Source organism: Apis mellifera, linkage group LG15 (assembly GCF_003254395.2).
Source record: "Apis mellifera strain DH4 linkage group LG15, Amel_HAv3.1, whole genome shotgun sequence".
Lineage (NCBI taxonomy): Eukaryota > Metazoa > Arthropoda > Insecta > Hymenoptera > Apidae > Apis > Apis mellifera.
The window spans coordinates 7,313,320-7,334,808 of record NC_037652.1 but is presented as its reverse complement, the minus strand read 5'-3'; the positions used below and the strand labels follow the sequence as shown (position 1 = coordinate 7,334,808).

Sequence of the window (21,489 nt, the reverse complement as noted above, 5' to 3'; positions counted from 1 at the left end):
TTATTATTATTATTATTGTTGTTGTTATTATTAAAATTATTCCACAGCGTGTAATAATTTGCTTTGACGCTCGTTCCATTTTACATTCGTTTTAATTTACTCTTACTTTTTAAGTTAACTGTTTTCGTTCGCGACTCGATGCGATCTTCGATCGAATATTCGAAATTTAAGTGAAACTCGAGCGAATTGTATTATTCGTACATCGATCAAAGAGAAGGAAGGGGAGAAAGCGTGGGTTTATCGGATTCTTCCCGGGTCGGAATGTTGGCTGCTTTTTCGAGCCAATAATGGAATTAGAGAAATAAGTATATTTGGTGGGCGGGAATCTGCGAATCTACGATTTCGATTTCGATTCTTCCTCCTACTCGGGAATATCGGCGAATAAAAATTTAATGGTTGGATAAGCGGAAAATCGTGATCGAAGGTAAAAAAAAAAAAAAAAAGGATTTACGTGAATTTATCGTGGATAAAAATTTGTGAGAAAATTATCGATATAGAAAAATCGAATTTTATATTAGGTCTACTGGAAAGTTCTGTCCGAATCTATGACATCGTTTTCGCCACGTAAGCACATGTTTGTATTTTATTGCATGTTCGGCTCTATATTTTTATCGCTTAATGTAAACAAACTATAATAAAGTTGATTCGCATTAGTCTTAAGCGTGAAACGATAGTATACCCATATGGCGACTGATAAAGTTCATTTACGCCACTGTATTTTATACGAATTTCAACGAGGAAGAAATGCTAGGAAGCATGTAGAAATTTATCGAAAGTGTTTGGTGAAGGTACAGTTTCTGACAGGACATGCACAAGATGGTACGAAAAATTTGAAACGGGTGATTTCCACCTTTCTGACAAGCCACGACCATCTTTGATCGACGACGATGTTGTTAAGGCAATGTTGGAGCAAGATCCTTTCCCAACAACATCGCAGAAAGGCTTAATTCAGCTCAACAAACCATTTCTGATCATATTCGAAAGATAGGATTGGAAGTATTCAAGATGGGTGCCACATGAATTAAGAATTCAGAAAAATTTGGACGATCGAGTTGTCGTATGCACATCTCTGCTTGCTCGGAACAAAATCGAGTCCTTTTTGAACTGGGGATGAAAAGTGGATTACATGCAACAACATTAAGGAAAAGGGCATATTGAAAACCTAGCCCTTCCACCTCTAAACCAAATTTGACTCTGAATAAGAGAATGTTGTGTATATGGTGGCATTCGAGGACCAATACATTACTTTTAAAACCAAATGAAAAGCTCAATTCGGAGAAGTATTGTCAGCAACTGGATAATTTAAAGACAGCGATCCAAAAAAGAGACCGGCAATGTTGAATAGGAAGGACATGATACTGCATCACGATAACGCTGCTTTAGGGACTCGTCAAAAAATTGCACAAGTAGGCTGGGAAATTCTGTCGCACCCACTATATTCACCCTCTGATTATCACTTGTTTTTATCCTTGCAAAATTTTTTGACGGGCGAAAAATTCAAAAATGAAGAAGATGTCGAACGAGCACTGGTTCAATTTTTCGCATCAAAAGATGAAACATTTTTCAAAAATGGGATATACAAATTGCCCTCACGCTGGCAACAGATCATTAATAATAATGGCAATTATATTATTCAAAGTTAATTTAGGCGGTAAGAAAAAATTTGTGTTTTGTTTTATTCCAAAAACGGACAGAACTTTCTGCTAGACCTAATATAATTTTATATTTTATATATAATATATTTATATATTACGTCGATTCGATCGTTGTAATTCGGCACAGAGAGAGTCGAGAATCAAAATAAATATATCGACGTAAAATTTCCCGTAATAGACGCACGCCGTGGGAACGTTTCCAATGTTTACAATTTCGACGCGTGCCTTAACCCAGTACGGAACGTGTCGTCGTCGCGAGCGGTTCGATTTTGTGTCGTCGTGTTTCGAGTAAAAATTTCAATCTTAAGATTTCGCGAGTGATAGTGCAAAATTGTTTACGGATGTATTTTTTTCTGTCGACGAAAATTTGAAAAGTGAGTGGCCGGATCAAAATTATTATTTTGCTTATAAAATTATTATATATTTCAATCAAAATTATTAATTATTAATTATTATTTAAATTTAATTTTTTAAATTAACATTTGACGATTAGACTTTTAAAATTGTTAAGGAACGACTTTTTTTATTAAAATATTTTTATTAATTTTCATTAAAACAAATAATTTTTTTTATTAAAATTCAAGGAGATGAGATGGACAATTTCAAAATTTTAAAATACTCTTTCAAATATTATTTTGTAATATTTGAAAGATAGAGCAAAATTTTAAATTGCAAGAATTCGTTGTGTTATTGCGAAGAAAATTGGCAGCAAGAAATTATATATTGAAAAAAAGAAAGTCGAAAACTTTTACTTTCATATTTTTCGCACAAAAACACTTTCCTTCAAATTGGATGAATTGTCCCGTAAATTAGCGTTCCAAAATCACTCTTGCGAACCACCATACATATATACATATAATTTTTCAAATTTACATTACTTTCCCTTTTTCTCCTCCAATTTTAATCGCCCTTTCGAGATCCTTCGAGGTTCGAAAAGAGAATACAAAACAGGTTCACTCGATAAACACTTCCATCCATAAAATTCGTATTATATCGACTCTTTTTTCTTTCCCCGCTGTGTCAAAGATAAACGCGTGATTTATGTATAAATTGTTGGATCATCGTTGTCGCGCCATGAATAAAATACGGAGACTTGTACACGACACGTATATGCTCTTAGAAAAGATGGACGTTCGATAGGTATCGGTCCACGAACCGATAGTCGCTTAAGCTTCCGACTTATATATATATATCTTTCATCGATTCTCCATCTTTTTTTACTTCGCTTCGATAAAATCGACCGAAGGTTTCCTTTTCTCTTTCTATGGAGGGGGAGGAATATCCTTTTTGGAAAAGAAAAAAGGAAAAAGGAAAAAGGAAAAAGGGGGAGGGCGAGGAGAAAATGAAGGGGGATTAGGATATAGCAAACGAATCTTTTTTTTTTTAAATGGAAATTCGAACCAAACTCGATTCCTTTCTTATGGAGAAATTTGTTATGGAGAGAAAAGAGAAAAAGGGTGGGAGAGGAAAAAATGAAAGATGGATCGATTATGTAAAATTCGAATTCGTATTCGAATCGAATAGTTTTTTTAAATCGAAATTGAAACTAAATTCGATTCTTGATAAATTTCTTTTTCGAAAGAAGAAAAGGGAAAGAGAGAAAGACGAGAAAATGAAAATTCAAATCAAACTCGATTCCTTCTTATGGAGAAATTTCTTTTTCAAAAAAAAGAAAAGAAAATTTCAAACCAAACTTGATTCCTTTTTATGGAGAAATTTCTTTTTCAAAAAAAAGAAAAAGAAAAAAGAAAGGGGGAAAAACAAGAAAATTCAAACCAAACTCAATTCCTTCCTTCTTGGAGAAATTTGTTATGGAGAGAAAAGAGAAAAAGGGTGGGGAAAAAATGAAAGGTGGATCGATTATATAAAATTCGAATTCGCATTCGAATCGAATACTTTTCTTAAATCGAAACTTAAATCGAAATTGAAACTAAATTCGATTCTTAATAAATTTCTTATGGAGAAATTTCTTTTTCGAATAAAAGAAAAAGGAAGGGGGAGAGAGGAAGTGAAAATTCAAACAAAACTCGATTTCTTTTTATAAAGAAATTTCTTTTTTGAATAAAAAAAAAAGAAAAAGAAAAAGGAGGAAAACGAGAAAAGGAAATTTCAAATCAAATTTGATTCCTTTTTATGGAGAAGTTTCTATTTCGAAAAAAAGAAAAAAAGAATGGGAGACAAAAATGAAAAATGGATCCGTCATATAAAATTCGAATTCGCATTATCGAATTTTTTTTTAAATCGAAATTCAAACCAAACTCGATTCTTAATAAATTTTTATGAAGAAATTTCTTTTTCGAAAAAAAAAAAAAGAAAAAGGAGGAAGATGAAAAAAAGAAAATTCAAATCGAATTCGAATTCTTCTTATGGAGAAATTTCTTTTTTAAAAAAAAGAAAAAGAGGGGAAGACGAGAAAATTCAAACCGAACTCGATACTTCCTTATGAAGAAATTTCTTTTTCAAAAAAAGAAAAAAAGAAAACAGAAAGGGAAGAAGACGAGAAAATGAAAATTCAAATCAAACTCGATTCTTCCTTGTGAAGAAATTTCTTTTTCGAAAAAAAGAAAAAGAAAAAGAAGGAAAGACAAGAAAATTTCTTTTTCGAAAAAAAAGAAAAAAGAAAAAGGAAGGGAAGAGAAAATTCAAATCAAACTCGATTCTTCCTTGTGAAAAAATTTCTTTTTCGAAAAAAAGAAAAAGAAAAAGGGAGAAAAACAAGAAAATTTCTTTTTCGAAAAAAAAGAAAAAAGAAAAAGGAAGGGAAGAGAAAATTCAAATCAAACTCGATTCTTTGTGAAAAAATTTCTTTTTCGAAAAAAAGAAAAAGAAAAAGGGGAAAAAACAAGAAAATTTCTTTTTCAAAAAAAAAGAAAAAAGAAAAAGAAAGGAAGACGAGAAAATTCAAATCGAACTCGATTCTTCCTTCTTGAGAAATATCTATCCTTAAAGAAAAGAAGAAAAAAGAAAGAGAGAAGACGACGAGAAAATGAAGGACATGAATTCGTACCGAAACCATCTTTTTCTTTCCAATTAACCGAAAATTCGAACGAAAGCTCGATTCGAACTCCGTTCTAATTATAATACCTTCCGCTTATTCAATTGTTCCTCGTGGAACAAGGATACGCGAAATAACCGTTTCCATTCTCATCGCGTTATTTCGCGAGATCTAAAACCGGTGATGGAAACTGTTGGTCGCCGCTCGAATTGAAAAGAAAAACAGGTTGGAGGAAGGGACACGATCGATTAGCGATGAAAGGCCCGGTTTAACGAACCTTTTAAACGATAAATTGGACGATAAATCGAGATTAAGGTGACGGGGGGTGAATTGTCGATATCGCAGTTAACGAATCGTTTCCGTTGTACAACGCAACTGAACTAGTGACCCTTGTCGAAGAAGAGAAAAATAAATATATATATATTCCTTGAAGAAGTTTGCACTTTTCGAAAAATTTTACAACTCGAATAAAAGATCGAGTGGAAAAATCTAGAAGGGAGAATTGGGGCATTGGGTCGACTATTTAAAAAAAAACTTCTATTCTCGTTCAATTCTTAATAAAACGATCGCGCAAGATTCAATGAAATTCTCGTTCGACGAAAATATTCCCAAGTGAAACGAATTACGGCAGGATTAAGGGGGGAGGGCAAGTATTTCCACAAGATTACGTCCAGAAGGAAGGGGAGGGGTAAGAATCGAGAAAAAAGAATGAAAAGATTTTCTTATTCCATGTATATAGTTTCTCGAATATTTAAAAAGGAATTTTCTTGGAAGCTTTCTCTCCATAAATTTCCCTTGTTCTTCGAATTATTATTTACGAAGAGTAAGTGAGAGACGACGAAAAGGGAGAAAGAAAGGACCTGTTGCACGAAGAAGAATGCGAATTGAGAACCACTGACGGAAAGCCGATATGCAGTTTCCAACACTGGATTCTTATCCGTCCAAGATAGGAATCCTTTGGAGAATCGTTCGTCACGCGAGACACTTGCCTTCTCCTCCTCTTCCAATTTTTTGAACTCGCCTCGTCGTGATATCGCGACGTGATAAATAACCGCGGTTAGACGAAGGACGAAGGAAAAGCCACTGTTCTATCATTGGCGTGTTTGTTCTTCTCTCGATCGATGCGAGAGGAACGCGTCAAGATCGAGGCGATAACGAATAATAAATTTCAATCGTAAGTTTTTTTATTTCTCATTTTCTTCTTCTTCTTTTTCTCATTTAAATTATTTTCTATCGTATCAAGATCGGTTAATTTATTATTAGGGTGGAAAATAGTCCATCCCGTAAATTTCACAAGTTGTGACAGTCGTAACTCGAAAACTTTGTTGACTTTATCGTGCTCCCCTGTAATCTGATCGCCAAGAGGTATCCATTTTGTATTTTGGTCGCAATCTATCGTAATTATAGACGCAATCTCTGAAAAAGGTACACTTTCGCCAATAATTTCCATAAGAATTACTTAAGAAATTATTCGAGATATTCTTTCCAAATTTGGTTAAATTGTGCATTAACAGAATTTTTCATTATTGATTCGAACGAATTATTCGAAAAATTTTAAATCTTGAACGAAACAAAAATTCGTAAAATTCGTATTCGATTTCGATGGAAAAGAAAAAAAGGGAAGGAAATTCACTAGGGAACTTTCTCTAGTGACTTTCTTCTGTTACGTTCTCCCCCCCCTCCATAAGCCACATTTTTTTCAAAAGATACAGCGCGATACGGATAATCAGTTTATCCAGGCATACTTGGCCCATTTCGCGTATTATGACCGTAAGGTAAGGTATATACGATGGAAATCCCTTATCTGGCCGCCCGTCACTCCTTGAATTTCCCCGCTACTAATTTAAACCCTCTGCCCATGCCGTTTCGCCGGCTTAACTTATCTCGCTTTAATCCTGGTCGCGTCCTAAAATTCTAAAGAGAGCCGAATCGAGAGAGCCTCCTCCTCTCCTTTATTTCTCCGACAAAAGGGAGAGCCGGTTTATATCGCGATCTATCAAATGCCTCTGATAAACTTGGACCCATTGTCCTTGAATTTTTGACAAGGATATCCCTCGAGGGGCAATGTTTTCTTCTTTTTTTTTTTAAAATCTTTAGAAATTCTTTGAGAAAAATTGGATATATATCTGTAAGGGATAACAGGAAGGTCGATCTCTGTTTAATCTCGAATATCGCTTTTATCTCTTCGTACTCGTTGGATTTAATCAATCCAATGTGGATAAACGTTAAGGGGGTATCGTAACGGAAACAATATTTGGAATGGATTTCGAAATTGAGATGGTTGGAACGAACGGGGTTAAGGTTAAGGATGGAATAGAGTAGATAGAAATTGAAAATTGGGTTTATATTCGAAGTTTTCAGTTTTGGGAAGTGGAAGTGCAAATAAACGTTATCAACGTTTCCTATATATATCTCGATGAGATCGTTTTATCCTTATTTTTCTCGACACCGAATCTGAGATTCTCGTCTCGAGGCGAGGATACGGCAACAACGGAAATTACTACCACGAGTTGGCAAAGCTAACCTCGCGAGAAATGTCCTCTTTTTATTTACACCATTTCTTTAAATTCTCTAGTCTAGTAATTTCGTTAGGAAGAAAAATAAACTGGACTTTCTATATCTCTAGCACGAGCACGGTTCACAAAAAATTATAGAGTTGACAACTAAGTAATTGCGGATTTTTTTTAGAAAATCAAAGACAATTTTTTCATGGAACTAAATAACTTTATTCTATAATATATTGCCCATTTTGATCAATGACCTTTTGCCATCTTTCAGGCAGCATCATAATCCCACGTTCGTAAAACTTGTGGTTTTTATTAGCAAAAAACTGAATCAGGTACGATTTGATATCATCTATAACTGAAGCCATCTATGAGTGAAATCCGCAATTACTTAGTTGCCAACCCAATATTTTAACGTTCGATCTAATTCTCTAGCAATTTCGTTAGGGAGAAAAATAAACTAGACTTTCTATATCCCTAGCAGAAGCACGGTTTACAAAAAATTATTTTAACGTTTTTTTTCGATTTAAATGGGATTATAAATCGTGATAAATTTCTCGAGCACGAAAATTGCTTCGAATCTCGATACACGCATTTTCTGAATCGTGGCATGCGAGCGTGCGCAAAGCGAGGAAAGGGGGGCGCGCAATTCGCGAGTCGCGTAATAAGAGAGGGTCTGATTGCATACGGAGCCCGTCTACTCTCGCAGTAGATATCGCCGAGTATAGTCAGCCGACCGTAACTCATTGACGGAGAAGAGTCGTTCGAGTAAATAATTGCCATCTACTTTGACTTGTCTCCGCCCAATATATCCTCTCCACCGTGTGTATATTTTGCAAAGCGGAAAATTCGATTGCGTTTCACGATATAATATCATATACACGATTTATCCCATTCATTGAAATTAATAAATTTAATTTTCATTTATCTTCTTAAAAAAAAAAAAATCATTTTTACGAATCTATCGCGAATTACGTTATAATATAATCGATATCGATTCCGATTTTTCTTCTTTTTTTTTTTTTTAGAATTCTATCATCTTCCAATCATTTTCAAATCCACTCGAATTTTAATTTTAACCTCATTTACATTTACATTTACCCGATATTCGAAGCTCTACACATATTTTCGAGATTTTTAGAATTCTATTATCGAGAAATGGAATTAGAAACGATCGGTACGAGAATTACATGGGAGGGGGGGAATTTTTAGTAATCGAATGTAAGAGTTAGGAAATAGGGTCGTGCATGGAAATCGTTGGAAGCGTACGAAACAACGTTTTATTACATTGGAAGCGTTTCAAAGGTAGAAGGAATGATCTTCCCTTCCTTCGAATTCCAATTCGATCGAATCGAATACGAGGCATATATGAAATTTAAAACGAAACGGTGTATGCTTTCTATCACGCCGTAGGCGCGAATTTTTCAAAGGGAGTAAAAAATGTGAAAATCTTCTCGTTGACTGGGCAAGTGAAAACGATAAATAAAATGCACGGATTTAGTTGAATGAATATATTTAATTATACGTGTAATTGTTTACGAAACATTCGAAGAAAAACAAATAAATATATATATATAATTATGAAATAGCGATGTTGCTGGCAACATTGGATAATAAAATTACAAAAAAAAATTTCAGTGATATTTAAATGCTATAACATATCTTTTTGTTTTTCATCGATGCGTAACGAGTCTCCTTCAAATATTTTGGTTTTTGAAACTTTTTTCAACGTCCAAGAAAGATAAAATAATATAATCGTTTTCTATCTTGATGTCATTCAAAATTTTTCCATTGGCGTAAACTTCAAAATTTGGAAGAATTTAATTTACACGGTGTCCCAAAAATATTAGTCTTTGGAGTATACATTTCAAAAAACTCTCGTTCCAGCTTTGTCAACGAAATTTATTAACGAACTAAAACAGCCTTTATGCCAGCGATCGAGTTACTAATCCTTTGAATCGGATTATTCAAAATTGTTCTCAAATACTCTCACGTTCGATATTTCCTTTTTTTTAAATGACAAGAAAATTTCGAGGGCTATTTCAAGGGTTTAATAAAGCGAACAATGTAAAAATTTTTATTCATCATAAAACTGTTTGTGCAACATGAATACACGAATCGGCAAAAAGCGAACTAGACAAAATTTTTGACGCGACAATTCGTTCACGACAATTTGTCATCGTTCAGAACCATCCAGCACGGAGTGTCATTGTTAAAAAAAAAAAAAAAGAAAAAAGGAAAAAAGCCAGCTTTGTGAAAAATATACAAGTGAACTTCGCCATTTTTATGGTAATCGTGACGCGTATATTCTTTTCTTTTTATTTCTCTCAAAAAAAGAGGGATCGATTCTTTGAGATAATCGAGGTTCGCGGGACATTTAAATTCTCCATGATTAACGTTTTCACCCTTTCCCTCATTCGCGCCAACTTTCTTTCGTTTCACGTTTAATCAAAGTTTAATCTGTACGCCACTCCCTCGATAAATTTATCCTTCCGTAATTCGACTCTCTCTCGTTTATACCTCTCCCCCCCCCTCTCCTCTTTCCATTAATCCCCTTGTTTTCTTTCTCGCCTGTATTTTATCATCCGATCAGTCGACGAATATCCTTTTTTCTTTTTCGAATACGAATTCCTCCTTCCTTCGATCTTTCGCCATTGATTCGAAGATTAAATGGATTTTTCATTTGATATTACATCCATTATATATATTATACGTACGATACGATGTAATACCATCTATCGATAATGTCGCGAGTGGGAGTGAAACTTTTGATGGAGAATTTTCTATTTTTTTTTCTTTTCTTTCTTTTTTTCTGGATATTTAAATTTTATGAAACTTTGGGACTTTGGTGGGGCACGCCAATTATATCGAGTTCTCTCTAATTTTAATTCCGCCTTCTTCGATAAAAAAACGACGTAGAGAAAATTTAAGCAAGCTTGCAATTTAATTCATAATAAAAATTTCAGGCTGCCGGAGTGAAAAATTTCTTTTTTCGAGACAAATTTTTAATATACGACTTCGAAAGTATCGATGATAAGTCAATGTTTTTTTTTTTTTTTCGACGAGAAGAAAAAATGTACGTGTAATTTTACGAAAGTTGTGTAACGCGGGATACTAGGGAGATTTTAATTCGTGACAATTAATTACGCTTTGTTTAATTTAAACTTGGCAGCTTTGAGGGAAACTGGATCGGCGAGACTGAGCTTTTTCAATGAAAAAATCCATCGAATTCACGGTGGAAACCTTGATATTTCCAATGGCGTTTCGCAATGCACGCAATGATAACGGGGCTCGATCAATTTTCTCACCCTCGCATTTATTAACAAATGTGTGGCATTCGAGCGTGTTTATCGGTATCGGTCGATCCGTGTGAATAATCGAGAGTGAGTGTGTGTGTACGTGTTATCGGGATAACGCGGAGAGGAGAGGAAAAATGAGAGCTAAATTAAAAATATTATACAAAATGAAAATAATTTACGCGTGAAAATATCTCGAATCCTCTTTGCAAACTGAAATAACGTCGATTTATTTATTTATATATTTTTTTTTTTATCTTCAATCTGGTGGATTTTTTTCCCCGCGTCTCTTTTTTCTTTCTTCGTGATATGATTCGTTGGTAAAAGAACGAAAAAAAGGAGAGTCATTTCTAAAAGAGAGGAAAAAAAAAATTTTAGAAGAAAAATTCGAATTGCAAATTTTTCTCGTTCGGGAAATTTTACATCATTTTTATGAAAAGCCCGAAGGCAGTAATCAATAGCTCGCAAACCGAATAATATTCATTTTTGATATTAAAATCAGAAAGTTGATTAATTCCGGTAATTAAAAGGTTCAATCGATTTTTTCAATATCGTCGTTGGCAATACTGGTAAGGTATCTGTAAGAAGTATAATTCTTATCGAACTACCATGATAAATTCATTTTACGATCCGTTATTGTACTTTATTCTCATCAGACTTGTGAATAAAGTATAAAATATTACGTACACGGGATTTAAATAATTTTAAAATTGGATGTATATCGTTGAAAAGAATGAGGAGTTGATCGAAAATTCACGTATATAGAATCCTTCTAATAAAATACAATCGATAACTCAATAAAAATCAAATTATCGCAATAATTATTAATCTATCGTTCGCGAATAATTAGAAAAACACGTATCTATGTCAAAATGTCAAGTTGAAAATTCACGTTTTCTAAAAACTTATCTAGAAAATTCCATTAATAACAAGAACACGATGATTCGACAAATTTTCACGCAAATCGATTTGCTCGAACGTTCTCAAAGCCGATTAAATTAGTACAGTTAGTTATTTCTCGTTTGCGGTTAAAGGGCTTCTAGGGAATTTTCGGGAGGATGGAAGACAGGATAAGTTGGCAGATTCCGATAGGCGAATCAACGAGGCTTGGGATCGTGCAAGGATTATTGAATGGAGGCTGGCATGTTTGACAAGCAGCGTTTTAATTTAACGTCGATTAGCGGATCCTGGACGGGGGATTATGGCCCGATTAACCGTTACAAGCAGGAACAAGCAGGTCCGGCATATTGTACGTATCCACTCGTGGCAAAGCCAGCTGCTGCATACTTGCTTTGCCCTGCGTTCTTGCTAATTGCGTTCATCGGCCGGGCGCAACACTGTGCATTGGGATTACTCGTGATACATGCCACCGATAAAACGCTTTCAATAGCGCACGCGCCAGTCGGAGTGAGGTTATGTTATCGCGATCTCTCCTTCCTCGCTTGAGGCCAATTAAACGAAACTTTCGGTCGCCGGAAATTCGAGCCTCGCCGATGATTAGACGCTACCGATACAATTATTTCGGTAATGAGGTCGAATAATTAACGGAGCGAATTTCTATCGAACAGTTTGATAACACGTGTATTTTTCTTATTTTTTTTTTTTCTTTTATAGATTCGATGCCTGTCCACCGAAGAAATATTTCGCCTTTACATATTTTTTTAATCATTGGATTGGTGGATTTGTGAATTTAAATCAATTTCTTGCAATGGAACAGACTTGTCGATGTAAAATTTCCATTGAATCGTTGTTATAGAAGAAACTATTGTGATTTCACGATTCCTTCCATCGTTTAAAATCGATCGATTGAAACTTGCAGTCGTTTGGAACTCGAGGCTCGTCGATTATTAGAGGTTATGGATATAATTAATCGAGTAACGAGGTCAAATAATTAACCGAGCGAATTTGTATCCAACAATTTGATAATATGTGTATTTTTATAGATTTGGCATCCATCGGATTAATGAAGAAGTAATTTCGATTTTGTAAATGTTAAAAAGAAAGGAAATATTTTTATGGATTCCAGTGTCCATTAGATCGATGGAAAAATAAATTTTCTGCTTTGTGCGAGTAAAAATGAATCCATTCGTTACACAGTTTAATAGAAAAATTGCACTTGTAGAACTATCGGTGCATAAAGAACCAACCATTGTTACTTTCATCAATTGGAAGATCGATTCAAATAAAACGAAACTTTTACTCGTTGAAAATTCAAATTTTTGATCTATTGTTACATTGATAGAGAAGTATTACATATATATAAAACGTTATATAGAAAACGTTTCGAGAGAATAGGAAACGTTTTAAGATGAATTAATCTCGGACAAATATTGAATTTGAATGAAACTTTTCATAGTGGAAGTCTTGATTGAATTTGCATTCCGATTACAGATTCCCAATTTTTATTGTTGTTGTTACTGCACAAACAACGTATTAAGCACGATGATGGAAATAGCCGAGAATCGACTGTACGAGGATCCTCGAAATCGTATGCTCTGCACTTTCTAATGATTCGATTCGAATACGTGATCTCATTTCATGCATCCCTCGCACGTACGTATACACCATAATTGATAATCAATTCGGACCAATTACAAATTTTTCTCTCGACGCAGAATTTCTTCCTACATATCTATATTATAAAATTTCTTTTTCTTTTTTTTTTTTCCCCACGATTAATTACGCATTCTCGAAAATTCTCTTCGTGGATGGTTCACAGCACAATTATTATCCTTCCTTAGTTGGCATAATACTGAACGAGTTCGCCGTTCCAATCGCTAATCACCATAATTTAATAAGATCGTGAAAGATCGGAGATTGATTGACGGTAACGATTATCGAATAATGAAACAGACTTGAACGGCAGACGAAGTAAGTGATTTATGATAATAAAACGGAGCAACGACCTCGTGGAAAATGCAACGATTGATCGTATATCAAACTCGTGATATCAAAATGCAAACAAACGATATAATGAAAAGAAAAGAAAGAAGAAGAGAGAGAAGCAGGTATATTTATACAATAATATTAAATCAAATAAATTAACTTATCTTATTTTTATATATACATTTGTAATTTTTTTCGAATCTCTCCATTTCCAGGTTATTTTGATCCGTGACGTTGCATTCTCGTTTTAAAGCATGCGAATACTCGCTCGGGATGTTCTTCCTTCGAAAAACGAGGGAACGAGAAATGCAAACAAAACAAAAATATTCCCGCTTTGGGGAAAGCTTTAGGGAAGGGAAATCGCGTATAATAAAATTCTCGGGCAGAAACGCTGATTACTGATTCGATTACCGATTTGATTACATTTGATTGCGACCTCTGGCCGCGCATGCGCGTGCAAGTGTCATCAATCAACTCTCCGGATAGAAAAAAAAAGAAAGGGAACAGCCACGTCTGTCGTTGTTATCGCGCTCGTTGTCAGCTAAAATTTTATTTTATTCTCCGTCATTCTCCGCTTCCTTTTTTCGCGAAATTTTTCGAACAAACGAAAAGCGTAAATGTAGAACTCGAAGACGACACGAAGTGAAAATTATTTTCCAACAATCACGGTTAATGGTTGGAATATTTTGGAAGATGATCTTTGGAGGCATTTTCATCATTGTTGTTTAAAAATAATTTTTCAAAGAGAATTTCGACCATCATTGTTTCGAGATTAATTTTTAATCTCGACACTTGTCTCGAGAACGACCGGTCTGTTTTAGAATTTTTATTCTGGTAAAAAAAAAAAAAAAGAAGAAAAAAAGATAGTGCTCTTAAGTAAAGAACGTGGAACAAAAGAATTCGCAATTTAAAAACTTTCTTTCTGTTTAGCTCTGTCCACAGTTGCCGCTTCTTCTTGTCGCCGCGTTAAAAGCAACGAATCAACGGATCCTCTTTTGAAAGTTTTGCAACTTGGGGCGAAATTTAGTTACAACAAAATAATTCACGCTTTCAAAAGGAACAGCTGCCCACACTCACAAGCTAGTTCGAGCAAACCGCGCATTCGGGATTAAAAACTTGCTTTCAAATACCTATTTTCCACGCTTATTTATTTCCACCGCACCAAGTGCAAGAAAGCATAAAATGACGACAACGACGAAGACAGAGACGTACTTTCGAAAGGGGGATCTCTCTGAGAAACCGGAGCCAAATCCCCCTCCTTCAAACTTCCGAACCGTTCCATAGTTAATATAAATTGATACAACGGAGATTACCCGGCGAGAGATTAATCGTCAGCCTTCTCTCATATCTCCCTTAAACCCCGTGGATTTTAATAACGCGCCAGACCTTTATTAAATTCTAGCTGAAAATTGCAGACATTCTACGTCAAGGTATCGATGTTCCTTTCCACACCGTTTCAATACGCGAGTCCAATACGCGAGAACGACGCGTCGAAATAATAATAATGGAAGCGATTTCTCGATCCCCACTCCTCGTTAACGTCCAAAGAGATTTGGAGACGATGATTCGACCCGACGACGTCACGTGACAAATACGGTTTATCCTTCATTGGATAGAGGGAGCCTCGCGATTCGAACGAAGAAACTCGTATATATCGTTCTTTCTATCTTCGAATCTTTTGAACAACCTCGAGAACCTTTCTCGAGAACTTCTTCCGCGGTTGTAACTTCTCCCCTCTGCTCTGTGACGCTCGTTCACCTTTCGAACGGGAATGGTTTGGAAATTTTATCCTTCTCCCCTCGCTGTTCGCGCGCTTGATCGTCGTCACGCCCGTATGATGGCGCGCTAAACGCGGCCATCTATCAGTCATGAAAGCTTAATTCGTCCCAACTCGAACGTTTCGAAACGTTTCGAAATTGGAGCGTGAAGGACGTGCTCTTCGCCCGGATCTCGATTGAATTCCACGGATAAGGGAACACGGTTTTATACGGGATATATAGTGTGGAGTTATATGGATTTCGATATTAGTGACAATTTTTAAATTATCGTTTTAAATGTGTTTTGGATTTTCTTTAATGGAAACTCTCGTTACCGACTCGTTCGTATTTATTCAATTTATTAAATTCGTAAATTCAACGGTCGATTATTATTCGAATATTCTTCCCTTCCTCGTATCGAATATATTAATGGTTATGTATCGGTCGTGAAAGCTTGATTCGTCGAAACGTTTCGAAATTAGTGTAAAGAACGAATTCTTGATCGAATTTGAAGGTTAGGAAATAGCGTGGATTATATACGTATATATATTTGCAACGAAGTAATTTTAAATTATTGTTTTAAATGTGTTTTTTTCCAATTTTCTCGATTGAATTTCACGATTAGGAAATAGTGTGAATTATATATATATTTACAATGAGGTAATTTTAAATTTTTTTTCGGATTTTCTTTAATGGAAACTCGTATCGAATTATTTATTAAATTCAAATCTCGATCGATCATTTGAATATTCTTCTCTTCGTATCGAATATACGAACCCATGTTACGAGACCAGAAAATTTCATATTATTTCTCTCTCTCTCTCTCTCTCTCTCTCTCTCTCTCTCTCTCTCTCTCTCTCTTTCAATGGGGACAAAATGTTTTTACGTATATTCCGGAACATTGGTTTGTTCCACATATCTTGGAACATGCGGTAACGAGAGACGACAAAAAGTTGTGCCCGTTTCTTCACAGGTGGGTGGTGTGTGGCGCACAAGCGTTGTACCAACTGTGTGCAGAAGAGATATTCCGCATGTCGTTTCCGGAATAAAAAACGAGCAATTAGACGAATAACCCAGATTAGACTCGGTAATGGTATTCCTTATGTTATTATGATTCGCAGTGTCGCGATGCTCGTAATTTCTAGCAGCTATCTTTTTAGGCATCTCGAGAAAATGGGGACACCTGGCTGAGAATAATGGAATCCTTTGCCTCGACTACTTTTCGAGTGTATCATCCGTGAAATTGATAAAAGGTTAGAATAATTCTTTTTCTTTTTTTTTTTTTTCTCCTTTTTTCTTCGATCAGATTCGAAGATCCCAGTGGGAAATTCTCGTTGCAGAACGAGTGGAAAGTATGTTTCGTCCCGCTCAACGATTCTATTTTAATCATTTTCGCTGCGTGTATCAGATGCTCTGCCTCGCATCCAACGTAACACTTTGACTTTTCAATTAATATTTATAAGGAGATGCGATATATATCTCACAGATGTACGTTGGATATACAGTCGGTCACAGAAATAGTTCGATACTTATAATTTTTGCTTGATCATTGAAATTAATAATTATTTTACACGTAGATAATTGGTTATACACGGGATAAATACAATTTCTTTTTTATCGATGGAGTTAATTAATTCTCGTGAAAGATTCGATGTTACATTTGTTATATCTATATATGGAAACTTTTCCAGATCGTTCTTTGTTATTTTTTATTGCATTGAATTAACGTAACTCCTCTATTTTTAAATCGTATTAAGACATTCCAATTATTTTAATTATTTTAAAATATATTTTCGTACTCGAAATTTTCGTACATTCGAAACGTGAAGAGGCGATGAAAAGTGAATCGATCTATTATTTGTTACGCGAATATTCAATATTCCTTCACAGCGTTTTGCTTTTTGCGAAGATTTTTGCGACTGACTGTACATTTGCAACGTGTACGTACACAACGCGGTGAACGCGTTATGCATTATGAAATATGTGGAGGTTTTGCTGTAAAATTTAGATGGAAATTTTTGGAGCGTTTCTTTTTCCTTTCTTTTTCCTTTCTTTTTTTTCAAGCGACGCGTTCGACATTCGACGGTTATCGGTTTCTTTTTAGGCCTAATCGCAGTTATAATAACGACGTTTTATTCGCTTCAATCGAATTGCCGATAAAACGAAGCCTCCTCAAAGCGGACGGAACAGAAGCAATTTATTTAAAAATATCTTCTGCTTCGTTTGCTTCCCGAAAAAAAAAAAAAAAAAAAAAAAAAGAGAACGCCGTTAATTCTTAAACGAAACCGCGATGAAATATTTGCCATTTTTTTCCCTCCCCAATATTAAAGATAAACTCGATTTTTTTAATACTCTTTTAAACAACTTACCCAAATCATTCTTTTTATCATCGAGTTTCAGGAGAAAAATTTTCGAATTACGAAAGTTGAAAGTTGAAAGTTTTCCAGGCATAAAATAGAAAGTTTCAGGGCGCCAAGTATTTCAAGGTTTCTCCTAAAAAGAAAAAAAAAATATATATGTATAAAAAAATTCGAGATATCCCTTCAAAACTTGGAGAAGATATCCCCGCGATTATCATATCAATTTAAAAATCTCCGCCCTCCGAAGAAAATCGTTAATTGGCCAAAGTTGAGCGCATAACTAAACTCTTCAAAAAAAAAAAAAAAAAAAAAGAAAAGAAAGAAAGATATTTAACGAGCTGTACTCCTCGTTGCTGCCAGTCATTAAGATTAATTCTCATCCAGAGAACTTTCATCGCCCTGTGAAAGGAAGAGAATAAGAGGGTAATAAAAAAAAATATATAGTGGAGAGAAATTAACCAACCCTTCCCAAGTCCTTCTTCTTTCAGAAGGAATTTCAGAATTTATTTCACGTGGGACTGGAACGTTGCCGTCGCGAAAAAAAAAATTGAAAACTCGAGAAGCGAGAGGATGGATGGATGGATGGAAGGAGGAAGGGAGGGAGGCGCGAAGGGGTTGTTTGTTTGCGAACCCTGCACAACCCGTCATTGATCGTTCTTCGTGAACTTCTCAAAGCGAAACTCTCTGTATCATTAAGAAACTTGTGCCATAATGGCGGAGCTTCTAATGCGTTCGACGAGAAGAAAGAAACGAGGAGGGGGGGAGTTTGGGGAGAGCTTTTGTCGCGATTCTCGAAAGCCATTTATCTTCTCGCGATTCTTTTCCATTCGATCCTTTAAATACGTCCACGATAATTCACGATACGATCTCGAAATCGTGTTTAAAGAACGATCTTTCTTTTTTTTTTTTTTAATCTCGTCTCTCCAGAACGTGTTTAAAAGTTGCTTTTTTTTAAGCAACTTCCTCTTAGAGATTTTTAGAGAGAGAGAAAGAAATTTTAGAGAAAATTCCATGAGAAGAAGAAGAAGAAGATATAACAAATATTTCTTTATATGGAATGGAATTATTGGAGAGATTAAAAAGAGAAAGGGAGAAAGTTTGGGGTGATTAAGATGGGCTGAAGTGCTGGAGAAAAAATTGAATGAAGAGCGTTTCTCCCTCTCTCTCTCTCTCTTCCCTATATTCATTTCATCCGAGAATGTTTGAATGTTGGAATAAGGGAGCGGAATCGCAGAAAAATCCTCGGCATTCATCGCGTCTTTATCTTTCATCCCTCCGGCTCCGATCTCTGGTCTAAGAACCCTTAACCTTTTCCAACGGGCGAGTGGAGGGTCGATGTTTGCGTTGCTCGAGCAACCACTCTCTTTCGCGAACGCACTTATCCTCCTTCCTCCAAACTTTTCATGCACCCTCTCCCCCCCTTTAATCTATTTACCTTGGAATTATCAGCCTTTTATCCGAATCTTTAACTTTCCTCGAAACGAGTTTGAAACGAGTTTCAAATATCGTTGATAAATAACGTAATTTTGGTGAATTATCCGATATATATATATATATATGATTCGATGTACGAATCGTTTGCTCGAAAATTTTATGAAAAATAAAATTGTCGTAATTGTTTTTGGAAAATTAAAAACGAATTATATAATCGAAGGATAAAAGATAAGGGATTTTTTTATCCATCATTCATGCAATTATTAGAATCTTTTTATCATTTTTAATTTTTCTTATATATCTTTCTATATATAATAAATAATGTAAGTGTTGTTGAATGAATATATTTATATTCAAGTACGGATAATTTGCTCGGCTGAAAATTTTATCAAAAAAAAAAAAAAAAATTGTAATTGTCTTAAAATTAAAATCAGCGAATTACAAATGAAGGATAAAAGATAAGGGATGGCGTCGATTCTTAATTTTTTCATCCATCATTCATGCAATTATTAGAATCTTTTTATTCGAATCTTTAATTTTCCTCGAAAACGGTTTGAAACGAGTTTCAATATCGTTGATAAATAATATAATATTGTTCAATGAAAATAAAATTGTCGTAATTGTCTTTGGAAAATTAAAATCAGCGAATTACAATCGGTGAATTTCAAAGGAAGGATAAAAGATAAGGGATGGCGTCGATTCTTAATTTTTTCATCTATCACTTATGCAATTATTAGAATCTTTTTATTATTTTTAACTTTTCTCGAAAACGGTTTGAAACGAGTATCGTTAATAAATAATGTAATATTGTTGAATGAATATATTTGTATTCAAATAAGGATCGTTTGCTCGGCCGAAAATCTTATGAAAAATAAAATTGTCGTAATTGTCTTTGGAAAATTAAAATTGAATTATAAACGAAGGATAAAAGATAAGGGATGGTGTCGATTTTTACTTTTTTCATCTATCATGCAATTATTAGAATCTTTTTACTCGAATCTTTAATTTTCCTCGAAACGAGTTTCAAGTGTCGTTAATAAATAACGTAATTTTGGTGAACGGATTATTTGATATATTTGATTCAAGTACGGATCCTTTGCTCGGTCAAAAATCTTTGGTGGCATCTTTGTCTTTGGGAAATCTCAAGCGAATTATAAAATGAAAAGAGTACGAAATACGAATTTTAAATGAAATTTATGATTTATGGCATCGATTATTAATTTTTTAATTTGTTTAAAACACGTACCATTAATAAATAATGTAATTGTTGAATGAATTACGATAATTTTGATCCAAATATCCAAGGATCGGCCGAAAATCTTATCAAATATTGTCGTAACGTCTTTGGAAAATTAAAAATTACGAACGAAGGATAAAAGATAAGGGATGGCGTCGATTCTTAATTTTTTCATCCATTATTCATGCAATTATTAGAATCTTTTTATCCGAATTTTCCTGGAAAACAGTTTGAAACGAGTTTCGTTCAAATGGTTTCAGTATCGTTAATAAATAATATAATGTCATTAAAATCACGATATATTTATATTCAAATAAGGATCGTTTGCTCCAAAAATATTATCAAAAATAACATTATCGTGACATTTATCTTTGGAAAATTTGAAGCGAATTATAAAATAGTAGAGAAAAGTACGAAGTATGAATTTCAAACAAAATTTATAATAGCGTCGATTTTAATTTTTTCAAAGTTTATGCATCATTAATAACGTCATTAATAATCTGATCCAAGTATGAATCGTTTGCTCGGTCAAGAATCTTGTTAAAAATAAAATTATCTTTGGTGACATTTATCTTTGAAAAATTATGAAGCGAGAAAAGTAGGAAATAGAAATTTCAAACGAATTTTACAATTCATCCATCGCGTAACTGTTAAAGATACGTCTCGTCGTCGAGTGAAAAAGAAAAATCCCTCTCTGAAAAAGAAAAATTAAACCAAATAATTGCGAGAGAAAGAGAGAGAAAAATGAAATTTTCAACGGAAACGAGGGATAAAAAAGCCGAGAGAACCCTTCGTCTCTCGTTACCAAGAGAACCCCTATTCCGTGGTTGTTACGTTCGATCAGAGGCAACAGGAACGATAAAACGGAAGGCTCGACGAGATAATATAAAAAGCTTTTCTTAAGACGGAGTTTTCATTGAAAAAAGAAGAAACGAACTTGTTCTCTCTCGCTTATAAAGTGCCCGGTTCAACGGATCAACGCCACCCTTTCGAAGATCGATCTGTTCCTGCTGTTGCTGTCGTGACTCGCGTTTTCAAACGCGACTAACTCTCGGTCTGTCTGTCGAAAAGATCGATAGGAAAGAAGAAAGAAAGAAAGAAAGAATTAGGAAAAGAATATCTTCGAAACTTTTCGATCATTTCCCATATCGGAAAATATACGTCAGTTGGCTATAACGCAGAACAATAGAAGGAGAAGGAAAGATGAAAACTGACGGATATTGAAGCTTTCCACAGCGCGTGTGAAAAATACGATAAATTCGATAAATTTAAACGAGAGTTCGTATCCACAATTCCATTGTTACTTTTCCTTTTTCTAGCGAGAGAAAAAGCGGAGGAAGAAACTTGGGCCCCGTTTAATTTGCC

General features: G+C 34.6%; 1 protein-coding gene across 3 annotated transcripts in view; it reads left to right on the top strand.

The window, feature by feature from the left end:
- Positions 1–15,052: 15,052 nt before the first annotated feature.
- The window catches only part of LOC100577656, a 38,634-nt gene continuing 32,197 nt past the window's right edge, over positions 15,053–21,489 (top strand). For 2 of the 3 annotated variants that reach the window (XM_026445637.1, XM_026445636.1), the window contains exons 1-3: positions 15,053–15,753; positions 16,067–16,180; positions 16,254–16,346. The gene's annotated coding sequence lies outside the window, so the exon portion shown is untranslated. Of the gene's footprint in view, positions 15,754–15,939; positions 16,181–16,253; positions 16,347–21,489 lie in introns of those variants that run through there. The other variant, XM_016916538.2, reaches the window with a different exon arrangement.